Here is a 20,162-nt window from a genome sequence, read left to right as displayed (position 1 = left end):
CAGGCCGCCCTTAGTGGTCTTCTCCATTACACGGTACAGATGAGCATTATTTGTAGCAGTGCATAGCCCATGTGTCACCTCAGTACCAGCACACACACGGATATTTCCATTACTAAGAAGGTGTTTCTTGGCGGCCTATGGAAAATATTATATGGAACTCTCCAGGCCATAAGAGGCCTTCCTCTTACCTTCAGACAGTATGCCAACCCGGGGATGGGCTCCCAGAACTGACAGGACCCATGTTCCATTGGGTCTAGACATCTGACCTCTATTTTTCTTCCATCAGGCTTAGAAAATGGCATATGGCCCATTGAAGCCCTTGATCAGTGCACACTGAAGGCCTTAAATGATTCTCAAAATAGCATTACAGTATTAAACACTGAAATGACCCAAATGCATAAAGCAGTTCTACAAAGTAGAATGGCATTAGAGGTCTTAAAAGCAGCACAAGGAGGAATATATGCCATTACTAAGGCAGAATTCTTTCGATACTACCAGAAATAGAACAGGGTTACTTACTGATGTGAGTAATCAAACTGGCGCTCTTTGTGTGACTGGTTACACTCCTGGTCAGGAGGTGGGCTACAGCCCATGATAAAGGGTCATCACATTGCTCCTCTTCTTTTCGTTATGATAATCCCAGTGTGTTCTCTTCACTTTGTTCTCTCCTGTTGTCCAGATACGTGGAAGCAGCTCCTGACTCCTTCACTGAGCCAGAACATGATCCTTAGTACTCAGAACAAGTCCACCCCCGTGCACCATCTGGACTCTGCAGCAGTGGCCCTCCGTAGGGACAATTTTAGTCCCATAGGTAGGGATAGCTCTACAACCTCATTCACATGAAGTTACAGAAGATGAGCCCTCTGTCCTTCAGCAGCCTTAAAGATCTGAGGACCGAAAAAATAGCCAGATGGGAAATGAGGGATAGAAGAAAAAAAAAAAAACCTCATCTTTAACCCAGAACACCCAGCATGGAGCCCAGTGCAGGGCTCAAACTCAAAACCCTGAGTGAGATCAAGACCTGGATGTTCAACCAGCTTAGCCATCCAGGCACCTCAGCTGGCTGCTGTGTTCTTGAATGGTCTCATGCCTGCCTGTATGTCTCCCTGAGAGTTAGTATTTGAGCTGAATGACAAACTACCAAGATTTCTCTCTTGCTTTTCAAGTAGAATTTGAAGAAGGGCAGCTGCCTTCAGCGTGGGTCATGATTCCAGGGTCCTAGGGTCCTAGGGCCCCCATCAGGCTCCCTGCATGGATCCTGCTTCTCCCTCTCTTTCTACCCATCCCCCTGCTTGTGCTGTCAAATAAATAAAATCTTTAAAAAAGCAAAATCTGAGGGGCACCTGGGTGGCTCAGTGGGTTAAAGCCTCTGCCTTCAGCTCAGGTTACGATCCCAGGGTCCTGGGATCCAGCCCCGCATGGGGCTCTCTGCTCAGCGGGGAGCCTGCTTCCCCTCCTTCTCTCTCTGCCTGCCTCTCTGCCTACTTGTGATCTCTGTCAAATAAAAATTTTTGAATAAGACATTTATGATCTAAGACTCCCTCCCCTGGATCTCTTACAACTTAAGAGATGTAGTAAGTAAGTAAATGTGGGACGGACAGTTAAGGACTGCGTTCTCTCACCCCCACGTTTACACAGAGCTGTCCTAACTCCCAGTGTGACTACATTTGGAAAGTATTACATCTCTTAAGTCCATAATGTTACATGAGATCATGAGGGTGGGGTTTTAATCCACTAGGACTGGTACCTTGATAAGAACAGAGGTGCAAATCAAAACCACAATGAGATCCCGCCTCAAACACCAGTCAGGACAGCTACAGTCAGGAAATGACAGATGTTGGCAAGGATGCAGAGAAAGGGGAACCCTCCTACACTGTTGGTGGGAATGCAAGCTGGTGCAGCCACTCTGGAAAACAGTGTGGAGGCTCCTCAAGATATTAAAAATAGAGCTACCTATGACCCAGCAATCACACTACTGGGTATTTACCCCAAAGATACAAATGTGATTTGAAGGGGCACATGCACCCCACTGTTTATAGCAATATCCCTAATAGCCAAACTATGGAAAGACCTTAGATGTCTGTCAACATTAATATATAATGATTATATATGTGTGTGTGTGTATACACAACACACAATGGAATATTACTCAGCCATCAGAAAAGTGCAACAGTGGGTGCCTGGGTGGCTCAGTGGGTTAAAGCCTCTGCCTTCCGCTCAGGTCATGATCCTGGGGTCCTGGGATTGAGTCCCACGTTGGGTTCTCTGCTTGGTGGGGAACCTGCTTCCTCCTCTCTCTCTGCCTGATTCTCTGCCTACTTGTGATCTCTGTCAAATAAGTAAATAAAAATCTTTTTTTTTTAATTTATTTAACAGAGATCACAAGTAGGCAGAGAGGCAGGCAGAGAGAGAGGAGGAAGCAGGCTCCCCGCTGAGCAGAGTCCGATGCGGGACTCGATCCCAGGACCCTGAGATCATGACCTGAGCCAAAGGCAGCGGCCCAACCCACTGAGCCACCCAGGCGCCCTAGTAAATAAAAATCTTTAAAAAAAAAATGCAACAGTGTGGATGGAACTAGAAGGTATAATGCTAAGTGAAATAAGTCAGTCAGAGAAAGACAATTACATCTCACAGATATGTGGAATTTGAGAAACAAAGCAGGGACGGTTGGGAGGAAGAGGGGAAAAATGAAGAAATCAGAAAGGGAGACAAACCGTAAGAAACTCTTAACCTCAGGAAACAAACTGAGGGCTACTGGGAGTGGTGGGGATAAGGTGGCTGGGTGATGGACATTGGGGAGTGTATGTGCTATTGTGAATGTGAATTGTGGAAGACTGATGAATCACATAAATGTACCCTGAAACAAATAATACATTATATGTTAATTTTAAAAAGCCATCCAGGGGCACCTGGGTGGCTCAGCGGGTTAAAGCCTCTGCCTTCGGCTCAGGTCATGATCCCAGGGTCCTGGGATTGAGCCCTGCATCGGGCTCTCTGCTCAGCAGGGAGCCTGCTTCCCCCCCCATCTCTACCTGCCTCTGCCTACTTGTGATCTCTCCCTCTGTCAAACAAATAAATAAAATCTTAAAAAAGCCATCCAGTTGAGGGTGCCTGCGTGGGTCAGTGGGTTAAGCACCTCCCTTCAACTCAGGTCATGATCCTAGGGCTCCTTGCTCAGCAGGGCAGCTGCTTCTCCCTCTCCCTCCTGCTTCCTCTGCTTGTGTGTGTGCATTTGCTCATTCATTCTCATTCTCTGTCTCTCTCAAAAAATAGTCAGCCAGTCAATGCATCAGGCTTCCCAGCTTTAAATATTGTAACAATGACCCAGTTTCCAAAAGCAGGTCAGACTGCTTAATGGCCAAGGTTTTGTGCCATCAGCATCGGGCCCAAATCTCTGGCCTTACTACACTGTATATGCACAAGCCAGTCCACCCCATACTTGGTCTCTTTCTGACTCTTTTGTTCTGGAGTCTGCTCCCTCTGCCTCTCCCCGCATTTGTTCTCTCAATCTCTTGCTCTCTCAAATAACATCTTTAATTATAGTTGACATACAGTAATAGTTGTAGGCATGCAACATAGTGATTCAGCATTTAATATACTTACCAAATAATGCTTACCAGATATGTGTAGTTACCAGTTGCCACCAAAAGTGACTACGATATTGGCCATATTCTGTATACTGTCATTTTCACCCCATGACTTACACATAATTGGAAGTTTGTACCTCTTAATCCCCTCTGTATTCCACCAGCACCATCCCCCTGAACTCCTTGCCTTCTGGCAACTGCAAGATTTTTCTTTGCAATATGAGCTCTATCTTGTTTTTTGTTTTTTGGATTCCACATATAGGTGAAATATGTCTGTCAGACTGACTTCACCACATATGATATTGTCTAGGTCTATCCAAGTGGTTACAAATGACAAAATCTCAGTCATAATTATGGATGAGTAATATTTCATTGTATATAGAGAACCACTTTATCCGTCTGTCTATCAAGTAACACTTAGGTTGTTTCCATATTGTAGGTGCTTATGGGGGCCCAGGAAACTAGCGTAAGTAACTGTTAGGGCCCAGGAGACTGTACCCTAAACCACTGTCAGGGACCTAAGAGACAGAATTACATTAGGCAATGGCAGGGAGGGGAAGGGACTATACCCTGTTAGGCAATTGTCGTGGGCCCAGGAAGCTGCATCTTAGGCAATTATCAGGCCTGAAGAGACAGTTTTGATAATTTCCTCCAAACAAGTGCTGTACGAATTAATGTGGGGGCAAGGACACTGTAGCTGGAGGTGGTTTTGTATAGTCACAAGGCACTGGCTTCGGTAAATGTGGGGGGCCGGTGAAACTGCTGTGAGTTACTGGGGGGAAAAAATCTTGTTTATGGAGGGCCAGGAAATTCTCTAGTAAATATTTGGAATAAAGATCTTGAACTTAGGGGATTATGGGGGCACAGAAAGCAATTGGGTGATTTTGAGGAACCAGTGACACTATCTTACGTGTTTGTTGGGCCCTAGTAACTTTACCTTACATGGTTGGGGTGTCCCAAGAAAATACCTTATGTGAACTGGCAGGGGGTGGGGTGGCATTCTACCTGATGTGTTTGTAGACTCCCAGAAAACTCTACCCTAGGTGATGAAAGGTCCCAAGGACCATCCAGACTAATTCATTGTGGAAGCCAGAAATAGGGGACTGATTCTGTGGAACCTAAGCAGTTCTCCCTTAGGTATGCTGGGTTCCAAGAAGCATTACCCTAGCAAGTCTAGGCCCACAAATTCTGTATAAATGATTGTGGGGGCCCAGGAGGCTACAGTTTTAGGTGATTTTGTGGAGTCAAGACCCTGCTTGAGAAGAATGCTGGGGGCTTCTAACAGTCCATTGTAGGTGACTAGAGAGCCAGGACATAGTCAACCCCCACTTCATTGATTGTGGGGACAAAATCACCTTAGCTATTCGGCAGGCATCAACAGGAAACTATAACTTGGGATATTGTGGGGATGCCAGAAAACTTGATCTTAGGTAGTCTTGGGTGCCCAGGATACTCAACCTTAGTTCTTTGAGGTACACAGGGTAAACCTTTGTGATTTTGGGGCTGACAAAAATTCGGCTTTCAGAAATACTGAGGAATATGTACCTTGTGCAATTAGGGGAAGCCAGGAAACTCAATTAGAAAATTGTGGAGACCAGGAAAACAGTGAATTGTGGGTGAAGGCCATGAGTATATCCCCTAGTGATTTGAGGAATTAGAATGTTACACCTTGGGTGATCTAGTAGGACTAGGAAACTTACCTTCAGTTAATTTAGTATTGGAGTATCCTGGGCTCCCAGAACTCCCTCAGATACAGTTTCTTGAGCCCTCCATAATCAACAACGAGAAAGTACCCTGGGCCCCCTAGACTACCCAAGGCAGAATTTCCTGGGGCCCCAAATCGCTGGGGAATGTATTCTGGCTCATACACACGATGAACTAAGGTGTAGTTTCCACAATACCACAATCCCCTCAGAATTCCTGGAAACCCATAAGGCCCTAAGAAATAGTTTTCTGGTCTCCCCAAATTGTCGTAGGTACAAGTTCCTGACTATGGTCCCCTAGAATTTCTAGGTCCCTCAGTATTTTTTTTTTTAAAGATTTTATTTATTCATTTGACAGAAGTCACAAGTAGGCAGAGAGGCAAGTGGCGAGAGACAAAGGGAAACAGGCCTCCTGCAGAGCAGAGAGCCTGATGCGGGGCTCGATCCCAGGACCCTGAGATCATGACCCGAGCCAAAGGCAGAGGTTTTAACCCACTGAGCCACTCAGGTGACCCGATCCCTCAGTATTTTCAAATGTAGAAGTTCAAGTAGACTCTAGATAATAAATCTTAGTACCCTGTCTCGTTCAGAGGGATGAGGTAGGTTTCCAGGCTCACAGTGTTATAGGGCACATGATACTAGCCCCACACAGTCATCTCAAATGTACTAGCCTGGCCCCTCACATGAGCTGATTCAGTTAGAGTAGATTATTGTGGCTCCCACAATCACCTAAGGTACAGCTTCCGGTGCCCCACACTCAAGCTAGTTCTGGGCCCCCCATTCACCTACGGAAGATTCCGGGAACCACACAATCACAGAAAGGTCTCTATTAATGGTACCCATCATCACCTGAGGTAGAGTTTCTTGGCTCCAAAGGAACTCTGTTTCCTGGGCATCCAGAATCACCTAAGGTAAGTTCCCGGGAACACCAAATCAATCTCTGGAGTGTTCCCAGCCTTGTATCACCTCAGCTAGACTTTATGGGCCCCCTTGCAATCACTGAAGCTGTATTTTCCCGCCCCCCCCCCCACAGACACTAAAGCCAGAGTTTAAATCACCTAAGGTTGCAGTCATCTACTCCCCCAAATCATCTAAGCTGTAGTTTCTTGGGCTCCCAGGACACCTAATGTAGAAATTCATGAGCACAACTAAGTAAGTAGAGAATCCTGAGCCCCTGGGATGACCTAAGCTATTTTCCTGAGTCCCCCACTGTCTAACTAAAGTCAGTGACCTTGGCATCTACAGTCACTATGAAAAAGTACCCTGACCCCTCATCACCAAAAGGTAGAGTTCATAGATGCCCAACCTCTCTGCAATTACCTAACATAGTTTCATGGGCAGCACAATCAACTAAGAGTTTCTTGGACACCCATGATCATGTAAAGCATACTTTCCTGACCCCAACAATCACGAAATACAGAGATACTTGCCCCCAACCCAACCTCCCCCATCCCCACCTAAGACTGAGTTTTCGGTGATTCCACCATCACCTAAGGAAGATGGTTTTAGGTGCCCACAACCATCAGATTGTGTTTCCTTGACAGCTGATACCAACCAACAGAGTGGGGCCCCCAAAATCCTCCTAAGAGTTTTCAGACCCCAAAAATCACCTAAGGGTGAGAATCCCACCCACCACCCAACAGTCAGTTGCTTGGGTCTGGAAGATCACCTAGAGAGGTATTTTCTGGGACCCCAATGTCACCTAAAGGAGAGATTCCTGGCCCCCCATTATAAGCTAAGAGTTTCCTGGGTTCCCTAGATGACCCAAAGTAGAATTTCTTGATAACCCCAAATCATTAAGGGATACATTCCTGACCCAACACACAAAACCAACTAAGGTGTGTCTTCCTGACTACCACTATCCCATATGGTAGAAATCCTGGCCCCCACTATTCCCTGAGAGTTCCCGCAGCAGTGACTCAGCCCTGGACTCCCCAAATTGCCCAAGGTATACATCTTGGGTCCCCCAAACACCTAAACTAGAAATTCCAGGACCTCCAATATTTCCAAAGGTAGAATTGACAGGGCAGAGGGGGAGAATGTTGCAAAAAATTCAAGGTTTATTCCTTATCTCCCACAAAGACCTAATATCAAGTTTTCTGGGCACCTACAATCATCTCTAGTTTTCTACCCTTCTCCCCCTACTCCCCATGAAATATCCTAAAGCTGAAGTGGTCTGAACCCCCTACAATTGCCTAACGTGAATTTTCTGGGCCGCAACAATTTATCCACTAAGCTAAGTATGTCCTGGCTCTCCATTAAAATCACCTAAAGCTACAGTCTCCTGGGCTGTCACAAGCAATCTGGCAGCATTGGCTTGGATCCAATCACCTAACGTTTAGTTTGGCTGGGCCCCTACAATTATTTCTACAGAGTTTCTAGATCTATGGTTTCTAAGGTAGTGTTTCTTAGGGCCCCATAACACCTAAGGGAGAATTGCCTAGGCCCCACACAATCACTAAGGTATGGATTCCTGGCTCCCAAAATAAGAGTTTTCTTGGCACCTTCAATCACCCAACGTAGACACTCCTGGGACTCTACAAACACATTGGATAGATATTTGGGATCACCTGGTCACAGAGGTACATTATCCCGATCACCCACAATCATATAAGGTAGAACTTCCAGGGCCCCCCAGTCACCTAAGGTATATCCTGGGTCCCTGCAATCACCAAAGGTATAGTTTCCTGGCTCTTACTATCACCTGTGATAGAAGTCCTTGGGACATGACAACCCCTCGAATCAGACTTTCCTGGATACCCGCAGTCATCTTAGCTAGAGTCTGAGCCACGACAACCTCCCATAGTTTCTGGAGCGCAGCATCATCTCAAGTAGATTTTTCTGCTTCCCCATAGACATCTTAATCTGGAATGTGCTGACCCCAGAAGTGACTCAGCCACATATTCCTGTCTCCCACAATCACCTAGGGAAGAGCTTCCTGACCACCCTTTTCCCCTGTCCCTATGGTAAAGTTTCCTGGGCCCTATTGTTATCTAGGGTACCTGATATCAGACCCACACAATCATCTTACATATACTATCCTAGCCCTCACATTCAACCTAAAGAGGATTATTCCAGCTCCCATAGTCACAAAAGCTAGAGTTTCCTGGACTCCTCCCTACATCCACCTGTGGAAGATCCCTGGGATGCCAGATTCACATAGTCTCCATTAATGGTACATAATCACCTACAGCAGATTTTCCTGACTTCAAAATAACTCAGTTTCCTGGGCATCCAGAGTCACCTAAAGTAAATTACTTGGTACCCCACATCAACTTCGGTAGTGTTCCTTGTCCTCCGCCATCACCTCAGCCTCAATTTCCTGGGGCTCCCACAATCCCTGAAGCCACATTTTCTGGGCCACCTACAATAACCAAAACTAGTGTTTACAAGTCTTCTCAATCACCTCAGTTTGGGATCATCTGTCTCTAGCAATCGCCTAGGCTCGAATTCCTAGGCCCCCTGCAGAACCTAATACAGGGGACACTTGAGTGTTCTCATACAGTCACCAAAGTCACCTTGGCACCCACAATCACCGATGAACAACGACCCTGGCCCCTTATCACCAAAGGGTAGAGTTAAATGCACCCGTTTTCCCTGCAATTACCTAATGTACAGTTTCATGGACAGCATAATCAACTAAATAGGGTTTTCTTGGCATGCACAATCACACATTTGTATAGTTTCCTGATCCCTACAATCACCTAATATACAAACACCTGTCTCCCATAACCTCCCTCCACTCCCAATAATCACCTATAATCCAGTTACCTGGGACCTATGGGAAACTTTCCTGGGTGCCCACAATCATCTACGATTGTGTTCCACTTACACCAATCAAGTAATCTGGAGCTTTTTGGCTCTCCAAGTCCCGTAGGACAGTGTTCTCACCCCCACCCCAAGTCACCTCAAGGTAACAATCTTGGCCCCCTTCAATCGTGTAGCTATGGCTTTTGGGGCCCTGGATATCAACAAAGGAGTGTTTCCTGGGACTCCAAAGTCATTTGAGAGATTCCTCCTGCCCTCCCCAACCCACTCACCTAAGTTAGAATTTCTTGTGCCTTTTATAGTCAACTAAGGTGGAGTTTCCTGGGTTTCCTAGATCACCTAAGTTACATGCTTGTGGTTCCCACAATCACCTAACAGATTCCTTCTCTCTCCACTCCACTAAGAGGAGTCTCCTAACTCTACCTAAGTTATGGTGACATTTTCTTGGACAATTCCCTAAGGTAAAGCCTCCTTGCCCTGCACCATCACGTAAGGTAGACTTTCCAGAGCCCTGGAAACACCTACAATAAAATTACTTTTACCCCCTCTATAACCCAAGGTGGAGTTTTTTGGGTCCACAATCACTAGAGGTAGAGTTCCTAGGCTAACAATGATCTAAGTCAGAGTTTCCTGCACCCTGAAATCATTGAAGAGCGTTTCCTGAGCATCTGAAGTCAATCAAGGTATCATTTATTTGGACCATGGTCACCTAAGGTAGAATTTTCTGGATGCCCACAATCAAGGAGTTTCCCTAATCACGAGAGTTACCTGGGCATACACAAGCAACTAGGGTAGACTTTCCTGGGCCCTAATCATTTAAATTAGACTTTCTTGGTCCCCCACAATCACCCAGGGATTCTGGACCCACACAATAATCTAAATTCAAGATTCTTGGACCCAGATAATCACCTATGATGAGTGTTTCCCAGGCACCACAATCACCTGGGGCAGAATCCCCGGGCCCCCACTTTCACATAAGTGGACTAGGAAATGGACTACCAGGAAATGGACTCAGGCTTGGCTAGAACTAACATGTGGCTTACACTACCAGGAAATGGACTCAGGCTTGGCTAGAACTAACATGTGGCTTACACTAGATTAGAAGCTCTCGACTCCTGGCACACACAGAATCACCTGGGGGGACTGTGTACCCACGCTCGGTGCCTCTCCCTCTTCCCCTCAATTCTGATGGAGTTGGCCTACTCCCAGCTGATTCCCATCATCAGCCAGAATTAAGAAGTACTGATCTAAACCCTCATCAGTCACTCTTAGCTAACTTCCAAGAATCACCAAACTTAGAAAACTACCTTAATGGCAGAAGTAACAAACAAACTTAGCAGAAAGAGTCTTTCCAAGAAGCAACAGCAAAGGGGAATCTAAAATAAAACTTTGAAGTACACGTTAATACCTCAGATTTGGAGGAATCATGAGCCACTTAAAAATCTTCCTATGACCCAAGGTTTTAGAAGTTAAAAACATCACTAAATAAATCTGCTGGCGGGGGGGGGGGTGGGGGGTTGGCAATCTTTTAAAAAGTTAAAGGTTTTTCTGTTCTTCCATTATTTTTTGCAATGCAGTTTTAGATAAAAGTCACCATTTTAACCATTGTCAAACGTACAACCCAGTGGTTTTTAGTTTACAATGTGAACCATCAGCACCATTACCAAATTCCAGACCTTTCCATCTCCTCAAAAAGAGGTCACTTTCAATTCCCCCTCTCCAACCCCTAGCAACCAGAACATCTACTTTCTGTCTCTACAGATCTGCTTATCATGGACATTTCATATAAACTGAATCATACAACAAATGGTTTTCTGTGTCTGATTTCATTTAACATAATGTTTTCAATATTTAACCACATTGTAGCATGTATCCATACTATATTCCTTTTTATGGCTGAGTAGTACTCCATTGTGTGGCTACACCCGACTTTGTTTATCCATTCTTCTGCTGATGGACATAGATTGTTTACACTTTTTGGATATTATCAGTAATGCTGCCATGAATTTTTTTTTTAACATTCTTTTACAAAATGTGTGGACAAACCTTCAGTTCTCTTGGGTATATGTCTAGGAGTGAAATTACAGGTTATGTGGTAGCTCTGTTTAATATTTTGAGGAACTGCCCAACTGTTTTCCACAGCAGTCATACTAACATGCTCATCAGCAACATAGAAGAGCTCCGGCTTCAGCTTTTAAACCTCAGGGTTTCAAAGGGAAAGGGAGAGTACTCACCAAGGAGAATCTGAGGAAAACACACTTTGCGCCTTTACCATGGAACCTATGACCTGTGTCCCCTGCCTGCCTCAGACCCCACCCATCCTGACGCACCATCCCTGCAGCCGGAGGGCAGGACACCTCTCCTAGACAAGATCCGAGGCCAGCTGCCGTCATCGTCCCTCTGCCCCACGCAGAGCCATGGCCACGCCTGGGAACCCACCACACTCAGCGGCTAGTGCCCTGAGGCCTTGGTCCTGATTTGTCCATCTTTCAGCTGCTGTTCTGGTTCTGCACAAGGGGCTAATGACATGTATCTGTTCATGTTTCTCAGCCACACTTCTTCCTTTTTTTTTTTTAATTTATAAAAGATTTTATTTATTTATTTGACAGAGAGAAATCACAAGTAGATGGAGAGGCAGGCAGAGAGAGAGAGAGAAGCAGGCTCCCTGCCGAGCAGAGAGCCTGATGCGGGACTCGATCCCAGGACCCGGAGATCATGACCTGAGCCGAAGGCAGCGGCTTAACCCACTGAGCCACCCAGGTGCCCAGCCACACTTCTTCTGATACCCTGTGAAATTCAAAGAAATTGATAATGTTGGTGACCGCAGATTATAAAAACCCAGAACAAGGCCCTGCTATCCCCATCTGGTTAGACATATACTTAGGGAGGCCCTTAGGACCTACCAGCTGCAACTTTCCGAGTTTGAGCACTGGCTTACTAAGGTGATCCGGCGTCCGGTCCAGGCAGTGTCTCCCTCTACACCAACATCACAGAGCTATGTTTTACCATCATCCCTGAGCTCAATATCCCGTTGAGGCCTCAGGCTTTGTAAAGCAGGCAGAGAGGACACAGCTGTTCTCATCACCTAAGAGTGCTCTGACTGCAAGGCAGAACCCTTCCCAGCCCCCTGACCCCGTGGACCCCAGTGTCAGGTGGGAGCCATTTGCTGAGACAGCTCTACATACCAGGCCGCAGGTATGTGTGAATGCAGGAACACTCCAGAACCCGCCTGGTCCGATGTTCTTTCCCCAGGAGAGGATGAGAGGGCAAGCAGCAGGCATGAGTGGGATAGGAGGGTTGAATAAAGAGAAAGGCTAGGTCGAGAAGGAGAGCCGTCTGGCACCAGCGCTGCCTTCCTCTTCTGCGGCCTCCCAGCAGCCCTCCATCACATCTTTTCCAGAGTCCCTTTTGTCCTGTGGGCATTTAACCCAGTGCCATCCCAGTGTGCGCCTTCTACCTTGATATCGGACTCTTAGTTCTGACTAGAGTCCTCGGTGATGATAATCCACACAAAGCACTTACAACCCTGCTATCACATCTCCGTGTCTGATGCCAGGAGAGATCTACAAGGCCTAGAGGAAAGTAGGGGGAGTTTATACTTGAGGAAGACGGAACTCTATTTTGCTTACAAGCAAGTTTCCATCCTATCCCTCAGGTAAGGGCACCCCGTAACTGCCAAGACTATATCTTAAGAGCAGAGATCTGAGGCCATTGCTGTTGACTTGGATTACAATGGTAATGACCTTGATTTCTTGATACAGCCCCAGATATCTTGGCACATCTTGGCTCCAAGTGTTTTCTGCATTCAATTTATGAAAACACTGAATAGGACATTGATGCTGATCTAATGCTTGTCCGTAAAATGTGTTCTTAGAAATTGGAGGCACACCTGGGGTGCCTGGGTGGCTCAATCGGTTCAGCATCTAACTCTTGGTTTCTGCTCAGGTCATGATCTCAGGGTTGTGAGATCGAGCCCCAAGTCAGGCTCCCCACTCAGCAGGGCATCTGCTTGAGGTTCTTTCCCTCTGCCTCTCCCCCTACTTGTGTCCTTTCTCTGTTTTTCTCTCACAAATAAATAAATGAAAAATAGGAAGCAGACCTAATGAATCATGAAGCCATCCTGCCTCCAAGACTAATGAAACAAATGGTCTGGCGGCCCAAACACAGGGAGTGGATTGTAATGGGTAATCAGGTGCACTTACCATCTGCTAAAAATAGTTTTGAAGGCTCGATCTTCGTGTTTGTGTTTTCAGGGGCCACAGACGAACTTTTGCTCCAACCATCTGGTAAAGAGGAAATCTTCCAGCATTTGATATTCAGGAGGAATTGAAAATGCAAAAATAAGAAAGTAAATAAATCTGTGATCTTCACCCTGCAATCCTAATCTGGCATTGAAACTGTGGAGACCACCAGTCTCCTGACCCTAGGACTGAGGCAACACTGACCTTGACTTCTCCAGGCAGCCTAGCTGGCCCGGTCCACTCCTGCTTCTGTGCTGGGTATGCATGTCAGCCTCCACTTACATCTTCCACATCACCTCCTTCGTCAGGAAGTGGAGCCAGATTCTTCGGTAGATGGTGGGCCACTGACGAAGGATCATATGAGCTGCCTTGAAAGGAAATGTCAGGGAAAGTTTTTCAAACATGTTCCTCAGGTGGTCACTAGACCAGTTGTTGTCAATCTTGTTACACCCTAGAAGGACCTGCAGCGCTTTAAAAAGCCCTAGGGAGGGGCCCCTGGGTGGCTCAGTGGGTTTAGCCTCTGCCTTCGGCTCAGGTCATGATCTCGGGGTCCTGGGATCGAGCCCCGAATCAGGCTCTCTGCTTCCCTTCCTCTCTCTCTGCCTTCCTCTCTTTCTGCCTGCCTCTCAGCCTACTTGTGATCTCTCTCTGTCAAATAAATAAATTAAAAAAAAAAAAAAAAGCCCTAGGGATGCCCCTGCCAGCTCTGGAGATTCCATTTGATTGGCTTAGGCGAGACATGGCTTGAGCAGGTTCTAAAAGTTCTCCAGGTGATTCTCCTGTGCGACCCACCAGAGTCCTGCAGCCAGGGCTGAGAATCATGGTATTAAATGGGGACCTGATAGTTAACCGTCCGTGATAACATGTTCCATTCGTGTTCCATTAAGCTAATTGATCCAGGTAAGGTTTTACTTAAATCTTATTTTTTAAAGAAATTTTACTTAAATCTTGAGTAATATAATATATATAGTAATATAATATATTAAGAATGTCCACTTGAGGGTGCCTGGGTGGCTCAGTGGGTTAAGCCGCTGCCTTCGGCTCAGGTCGGCTCAGGTCATGATCTTAGGGTCCTGGGATCGAGTCCTGCGTCGGGCTCTCTGCTCAGCAGGGAGCCTGCTTCCCCCTCTCTCTGCCTGCCTCTCTGTCTACTTGTGATCTCTCTCTGTCAAATAAATAAATAAAAATCTTAATGTCCACTTGAGTTATATGAGTATCAACTTCTTTTTTCTCTTTTTACTTTTTTGTTTTGAAGTTAGACATCATGGTGATTTAATGAGTCCAATAGCTCAATAAGATCTAGTCTTTCTTCTCCCTCCTTCCATTTCCCAGCCCCATATATAACTTCTTTTAACTCTTGTAGTTGATTCTTTTGGTATTTGCCTCTGTATCTTTAAATAGAATGCCTGGATTACGACTTCTTGGTTTTCAGTTCGGGATATAGCTGTTGCCTTCATATCGTGACAGATGAAGACGTAAGTCCTTCATCCCTCTCATCTCCTGCCACTCTTGGATTCCTGTTCCCCTACCCAACCTGATATAGTCATATCATAATTTTGTTTAAATCAATATTCGTTTTTTACATTATTATAATTTTGTGTGTCCGAGTTGAGCCATGTAACAAACTATGATTATTTTTCCTTTCTTGTACATTTGTTTTGTTAATAATTGTCTTTTTTTTAACTTGTTAGGTTTTGGGGGGTTTTTTAAGATTTATCTCTTTGAGAGAGAGAGAAGGCACAGGTGCACAAGCAGTAGGAGTGGTACAGGGAGAGGGAGAAACAGAGCAGGGAGCCCAATGTGGGGCTCGATCCCAGGTCCCTGGGATCATGACCTGAGCTGAAGGCAGGAGCTTAACCAACTGAGCCACCCAAGTGCCCTGCCTGGTTAGTTTTTTTTATTAGCGGTCTATAAACTTTTTAGCAATCCATTCTTAAATCCTCCTCCAATTATTTAAATCTCTTCTCAAGACATGTATTCACATCAGGCATTTTATAAGTTTCTGCCTTCTGAGGAACTGTCTTCCAGAGCCTCTGGCTTGCTCAAACACAGGCTGGTCGTCCCCCTGTGCCTGCTACAGAGTTGTCATCCTGCAATATCCCTTCAGTATCATCCTGGATTCCTTTCACTTTCCACACCTCTTGGGTCTCCTGTTTCTGTATCCCTGCCTTTTTTTTCTGTCTTGGTTTTCTCCCTCATTTTGCTGAAACACATCCTCCGGCAACTTTCTGAGGAAGAGTGTGAGAAATAACAAGTTAGAAGCCTGGCATATTTGAAAATGACTTTATTTCACCTTCACAGTTGATTAATACTTTGGGCATGAAGTTCTAGATTGTAAATTATTTTCACTCAGTTTTAGAGGCATTTTTCCATTTTCTTCTAGCTTCCACTGTTAAAGGCATTCTTCCAATGTTCTTTTAACTTCCAGTGTGGATTCCTGATCCTTTTTTTTTGTGGACTGTTTTTTTCTTCGCTCTCCCTCTCTCTTTTGCTCGCTTTCCCTCTCTCTCCAGAAGCCAGCAGGATCTTCTCTCTGACCCCAGAGATCTGAAATTTCACGATGATATGTGATATTCATCCATTGTGCTAGGCACTTAGGTGAGCCTTTCAACCTGGAAACTGGTGTCCTTTGGTTGTGGGAGATTTTGTTGAAGCATTTTATTGATGATGCTATCCTTTCTGATTTTCTGTTTTCTCCTCCAGAACTCCTAATGTTTGGATGATGGACTTCTCTGATGGCATTTACTTTTCCAAATGTAGTTGGAAGGGTCTCATTGTAGACACTGTAGTTTGGCTAATCCAGTGCCCACTGCCAACTTCCTTCTTTCCTGGACTTACATTTGGAATGGGAAAAGCTAAATAGTTGCTTTTCCAGCTAGCCTTGCTGCTAAAAGTGGCCATGGGACATAGTCCTGCCAATGCGATGTTAGCAAAAGTCTTTCCAAATGTCAAGGCACAGACAGTGCTTGCATGGCCCCTCATCCTTCTCCCTGACTTGAATATAGATTCATATGGATGAATATGGAGCTATAATAGTTATCCTGAACTTGTGAGGAAATGGCAAAACAATCACAGATGTTATACATAATATTCTTCAAATAAGCCACTGAACCAATTCCAGAAGCTGCATGTCTCCTGAATTTTTGTTACATGAGAAAAATGAATCTCACTTTTTAAGTTGTTGTTTTTTTTTTTTTCTGTCACTTGCAGCCAAACTTATTTCTGGTAGATTCTTACTGACTGTAGACACTTGATAAATATTTGTCTGGTTGAATTTTATAGAGAATATGAGAGATGTATATATGAGAGATGTGAGCCCATGGATGCCATACACAAAATGTTCTCCTCTCCATGACACCGAACTAAAAAAAAAAAAAAAAGGAACACACTGAGGTCTCTCTTCATGTTTTCAGAACATCTGTAGAAAAAGGTTAGGAGGACCAAGAGGAGCTTTTCTTCAGAGTAGGCAGAGAACGATTCCAGACGAGTTTGAGGAGAATGACAGGTGATCAATGTCATGGGAAGGAGCACATAAGACCACATTTTCTCTTCATCGGCTTAGAGAGGCACAGTATTTGCCACCCAATAGGGGTGGCATCTGTTAAACAGTAGGAGAGGAAAAAGACCTCAAAGTCCTGGCAGAGGAACACTTTGTTTTATCTAAAATACAGTCTTGGGCACCTGGGTGGCGAAGTTGGCTGGGTGACTGCCTTTGACTCAGGTCGTGATCCTGGAGTCCTGGGATCAAGTCCCACATCAGGCTCCCTGCTCAGCAGGCAGTCTGCTTCTCCCTCTGACCCCCTCCTCCTCTCATGCGCTCTCTCTCATTCTCTCTCTCTCCCAAATGGATAAAATCTTTTTTAAAAAATAAAATAAATATAAGATACAGCCTTATCCATTTGTGCTTCCTCCCTGTTATATGTGCTGAACAAAATAATAATTACTCTGTAATCTGTGCTCCCAAGGTAGGCCATCCAAGTGTTTTAACAGGGAGAAGAATGGCATACAAAGTCAAGCTCTTTTCATTCTAAAAACGAGACGTTGAAGTTTTCTAGAAGCAAATGCTTGCCAGCATGGCTGTAATTGTATGTTTCTCTTACCCAAAATGTCAAGGAGGTGAAGCAAGAGTAAATTTGATTTAAAAGATATGTATTAGGCAGCAGTTGCAATCCAGAAGGGGCCCAATTTGGCTATGAAATCGGTTTCCTGCTGACAAGTCAGCCAGGGTCAGAGAAAGTGGGGCCATCATCCACCACAGGCTTCTTCTGCACCTTTAGGAACTGGAGATTCCCACCGCTGGAAACAGACCACTTCTCAGAAATGAGTTTTCAAGAGAGAGAAGTTGGCCTTACTGTGGTTTGATGGCTCTGACCACAGTTTTTACCACAGCTATTTCTATTTTTAAAGCTGCTTTCCAGTAACTGCAAGTAGACCTCAAGGCTGGCAACCGTCCAGAAGGCCTTCCACCACGGAGCCCCTTCTGCTGTGGCCCAGGGCCTGTTCTACAAGGAGACAGGAAGTGTTCAAAAGACATTAAGTGGCACTGTGGGCGGGTGGGGGTTCCTCATGGGCTCAGGGCACCTGGGTGACGTGGGACAGGCTGAGCCACAGCATGGGGCTTGCCAGCATCCACACTGCCTGAGGAGGGCGCTCAGAGACACTGTTCGTCGGCGTCCCAGCACAACTTCCTCCTGGGCCCTGAACAGTTGAGAAGAGGTTTTTGAACAGTAACTCTCAGCAACCCTGGCTCCTCCCATGAAGAAGGAGCCTCCTTCTCTGTGTCCCTTAACTCACCTTAGGCTATTGTCTCAGAGCGTCCCCTTGTGGCAAGGTGTAGTGATGACTTGTCCTAAGAGCCCTGTATATGCTGAGACAGGGAAGGGTGCCTTACCTCTAGACTCATAGAATGGGTCTTCTGGGGACCCAGGGTGGTTGGTTTGTCCCATCTCTGCTCCCAGACAAAAGAATAGGGAGTTCACAGGTATACGCATCCCACAATGGCCAGTGTGGTTCCTCTGGTTTATTCTGTTAAACAGAATCGAAATTCTCTCTCAACCTTGGTTCTTCACTTGTTAAAGCTCGTTTTTCAGTTACTGATGCATTTAACTTCATTGTATGTCAGGTCTCTGCAATTTTTCACGTGGTCTTTTTACACTCAAAGTTTTCAAACTCCCAACCTAAATAACAACTTGTCTTTTAAAATATATTTAAAATGATAGATGGATGTATAAATAATTTATACTACTTCAACTCTGTGCAGCCATTTTAAATGATAATTATGATTCTACAATTCCTGGAGGGGAAAAGGAATTGGCGCAGTCACTTCTTATTTTATTATTTTTAGATTTCTATTATGGACAATTCCAAAAATACAAATTTAGAGGAAATGACATAATGAATCCTCACATACCCAACACCTCCTTTATACCCTGTCTCTTCACATAAGCAAATCCTAGCTTCTCCATACAAGCTCCTGAGTTCTTCAACATGAACTTAGTCATCTTCAAGTGGTCCTGTTCTTCAGTATGACAAGAGGTGCCAGGTTCATCCTGTACTTTTGGTGTCCCAAATGGAATCAGCCATTTCCTTTAAATAAATATTATGTAGAGAGTCCCGTCTGGGTTCTCAGGGTGAGACTGATCCTGAGCTGGTCACCATTTGTAGGTTACAGTGCCTACTATGGCATTCTTTTCAGGCTCTTTTAAACATTTGGACTCACATAACTATAATAGGCCATACTTGGCATTGATTTCACTTAGAATAAGGATCCAAGGACAGGAAACACAGCACACCAGCCAGGCAGTGGGGGGCATTTCTCTAGGTCCTACACGCCCTGCCCCCATGGGAGTTGGTCATCGAGAGGGCGCCGACTGATGGTTGACCCATGAGCTAGACTGGGAAAATGAGAGGCTCCTCACCACCACCCACCCCCTCCATCAGTCTACCTCCAACCCCTATTCCAACCCCACCCCCAGTACTTGGAATATACACTTCTGCCTACCCCTCCCACAGTGGGAGCTACTCCAAGGACATAGCCTTGATAGAGTAAGGTATTGTGGAGACCCTCTGGGCTGTGCATGTAACTGAACCCAGTTAAGTCCTCTGTAGGACTTTGAAGGTTCTGGCAGGCAGAGATCTGTTCATCTTGCTGCTAGCCACACAAGAGCAGCCTCATAAGTAAGTTCCCCTGCTGATTAAACTTGGCCACCTACTGATCTGGAGGGGTCCGCCTCTTTCTTCAGTCTCTCCTTGCCCTCCGGGGATAGGGGCCAGTTTGCAAACCAACACCCCCCACCCCTGTTTCTACCATGGGATTGCCAGCTCAAGTGCAGGATGCCCAATTGAGACTCAGTTTCAGAGAAACAATGAATAAAAACCTCTTATCCCAGTTAGGAGCCAATATCACTAGTAACAATTTATGGGACTAGCTTACTCCTGTGCCCTGACAGGACAAATGTCCAGTTCTAAGTCATGATTCTCCCAAACCATAGCTTCGCATGAGGGCTTCCTAATTCATTCACTGTCCTCACAGTCCAGATACAGTGCACCATTTTTACCACAAGCAATGCCGCCTAGTAACGCAGCTGACATTCCACTCTTATCAGATTCCCAGGAGAACAGCTATAGAAAGTAAACTCCATGGAGAAGGAGAAATAACTTGTTTTAGCCCTTTATACAGACAAGCCTTTTTGGTGATCAGAACTAGGACAATATACAAATATAGAGATAGGTGACAGATGACAGATGATAGCGCAAGGATTCAGTTTTCCAGCTGTGTGGAGAAAATCCAGTTCTTTATTATATCTTTGTTTCCTGTGTGTCTCGTTTACTACTCACATGAAACACTTCACTCCTGACACTTC

The 20,162-nt window shown here is 45.4% G+C and overlaps 1 protein-coding gene and 1 long non-coding RNA gene across 2 annotated transcripts in view; one reads left to right on the top strand and one right to left on the bottom strand.

Annotated features, from left to right (window-relative positions):
* The window catches only part of BCL2L10 (BCL2 like 10), a 40,487-nt gene extending 39,498 nt beyond the window's left edge, over positions 1-989 (top strand). The window contains exon 4 of the mRNA XM_032343751.1: positions 680-989. The gene's annotated coding sequence lies outside the window, so the exon portion shown is untranslated. The remainder of the gene's footprint in view (positions 1-679) is intronic.
* A 10,838-nt stretch (positions 990-11,827) lies between these two features.
* On the bottom strand, positions 11,828-18,311 carry LOC116589987. The gene is made up of 5 exons (XR_004285464.1): positions 18,191-18,311; positions 13,504-13,667; positions 13,261-13,341; positions 12,244-12,300; positions 11,828-11,845 (listed from the first exon to the last, which is right to left on the bottom strand). It is a non-coding gene; the product is annotated as an uncharacterized LOC116589987 (long non-coding RNA).
* Positions 18,312-20,162: the final 1,851 nt, after the last annotated feature.

This window comes from Mustela erminea, chromosome 5 (assembly GCF_009829155.1).
Source record: "Mustela erminea isolate mMusErm1 chromosome 5, mMusErm1.Pri, whole genome shotgun sequence".
In the NCBI taxonomy this organism is placed as follows: Eukaryota; Metazoa; Chordata; class Mammalia; order Carnivora; family Mustelidae; genus Mustela; species Mustela erminea.
This window is presented reverse-complemented; position numbering and strand designations above follow the sequence as displayed.